The sequence below is a fragment of the Rhamphochromis longiceps genome, linkage group LG13 (genome assembly GCF_057381845.1).
Source record: "Rhamphochromis longiceps isolate RC_006_pf linkage group LG13, R_longiceps_female_GT1.1, whole genome shotgun sequence".
NCBI classification, from domain to species: Eukaryota; Metazoa; Chordata; class Actinopteri; order Cichliformes; family Cichlidae; genus Rhamphochromis; species Rhamphochromis longiceps.
This window is the reverse complement of record NC_140569.1, coordinates 23588979-23591285: the sequence shown is the minus strand read 5'-3', so window position 1 is coordinate 23591285 and position 2307 is coordinate 23588979. Positions and strand designations below refer to the sequence as shown.

Genomic DNA, 2307 nt, shown 5'->3' with positions numbered 1-2307 from the left:
TGGTTTTTGAAAAACATTTATTCTGAACTGTGCACCAAGATTTCAAAACATTTTCTGAAAGATGTAACAGTGTACATGTTCTCACTTTCATTAGAATTGTGTTTATCAAAAGGTCTGACATGGCAAATGCAAATAACAGCATTCTCATCACTTATTTCTTCAATACAATATGCATGTCCTTCATTCATCACTTTGTGGAACTGCAACGCACTTCTGCTCTCCCCCATATTCCATCTTCACAAGCATATCCTGTGTGGAGATTGAATAGAAATTAGTTGACACTAATTAATGGCACAAATAATCCAGTAAACAATTGCAGCACAGTAAAAAAAAAAAAAAAGGAATCCTCTTTGAGCCATTACTTGTGTAAAGTATTTTCCCAAAAGACAAAGACACAGGCAACAGGTAATACTGAACTAAATGTAAAACCTCAACCTTTTTCATTTTTACCTAAACCGTGTGCACAAAACTCTGGAGGGATCTATGCTAACGTAGAATCCAGTCAGGACGTCTGCTACTGCTGTTTGCTCGCTTTTTTTTAAAAAAATTTTTATGGGCGATCGTTTTCAGGCTTCAAGTAGCACCATTATACCAACATTTTACATTCTACACATTGTTTTAGGTGTATTTGACCAAAAGTTTGACTGAAAATTCACATGCAAGCTTTTTTTCAAGGCTGTGGTATTTGCCCGCAAACAATACCTTTCAGCTAGCTAAAACAGAATATTATGCTATCAGCGAGCAACATGGCTAATGCCTTTCACACAGCTTTGTCTCAACTCCAAAGAGCCACAGAAGTAAAAGCTCATAATAATAATTGAAACAATCTTTGAAAGAATGACTTACCAAGGATGGCAAACAACTCAAATATGTAGAGCAAAATGTTCTGAAACGGCTTCACTTCAGCTTCGATTGGAGCCGTGCTGGGGGCGGAGTCTGTGAATTTACTCTGTTGGTGTCATAGCCCCTCTAGGAGTTCAGAGTTAAGAGGTCAAGAGTTAATGTTTCCATTGTAACACCTCCAGATTTGACAGAGAAACACTCATTTTTAACACTCGATTTTAACTACTATCATTTTACACCTCAGAGTTACATTAAAAGAATGTGACTCTGCTTAGAGTAAAATTAACTCTACTTTTGCAAGAAGACCATTAACACCAAAACATTTAACACTTTTGAATTTGCTGTGTGTCACTGGCATTTATCATAGATTCAACTTGAGAAATGGCAACAAATGATGTGTTTTTGTGACAGGCTGCTAGTACCAAAGTGCCTAAAGACACAATTTAAAATTGGTTCTTTGCTAAGTTGTCTGTCATGCGTAGACAACACTTGCTCATCCCTTGAGTTAGGGGCCTTTTCAGCGATGCTTCAGTGATTCATAGGTCAGTCTTAAGTGGGTTAACAAACATTAATACAAAGCATCTCTCTGAAAATGGTCAGGAATAAGGACCGGATTGAACTTTGAAAGACCTTTAGAAAGCCTTGAGAACTACTCATGACATTTAAAAAATATAAGAAAATCTGGCTGTTTGGAAACAAAATGTAAAGAAATAAGGGTTCAAAGGTTTTTCACAGTACTGTATACAGTATAATTACTACTTGTAGATTTGCTTCTGCTTATGGCTTCAACCTAACAGAATGAATTATTTGGATTCTCAGTATTGAAGAAGATCTTGTCCACCCAAAGGCAAGACAAAGTCAATGCAGTCATGTGTAATATCTACCAAACAGCAATGCATCTTGTTCCACCATAGTATCAATTCTTGTGTTGTCACCCAAGGCAGCACTAAAGCAAGCAGAGCAAGAACAAAACATCTGCCAGCATCTGCTGCTGAAATAGAATTGCCGATTTCAGAATTAGCATTTGTGAATAAAGGTGAAAAAAAATGTGCACAGTCCAGAAATGTGCATCGGTACAAGGAAAATGTGAGCAATTAATACTAATAAAGTACTTTTTTCCCCCTTTTTAAAATATTGGGATCATTGAAAAGGCGCATCCTGGAGTTTCTTCTCTTACACATTTTCTGTATTCTCAGTTTTCCATTACACTAAATGGGTTTTAAAGCAAGGTTGCCAGCTCTGAACATCTCCCCCCCTCAGCATCTTCCCATCTATCCCTCCAGTGCACAGAAAAGCAACATGAAATATCAAAAGGCCAAAGACGTCAGAGCTCAAGAGATTGGAGTGGAGGGGATTTTCCTCCAGTGTGCAGTGCTGCACCTCCAGCAACACCGAGGAGGAGGGGCAGCTGGAATTTCATTTCTCAAAGATGAAATCCTTTTCATCATGCCTCTTTTGCATAAC

At 37.8% G+C, this 2307-nt stretch overlaps 1 long non-coding RNA gene across 1 annotated transcript; it reads right to left on the bottom strand.

Moving 5' to 3' along the window:
• Nucleotides 1-1124, bottom strand: LOC146655867 (uncharacterized). The gene is made up of 2 exons (XR_014914375.1): nt 847-1124; nt 1-249 (listed from the first exon to the last, which is right to left on the bottom strand). It is a non-coding gene; the product is annotated as an uncharacterized LOC146655867 (long non-coding RNA).
• Nucleotides 1125-2307: the final 1183 nt, after the last annotated feature.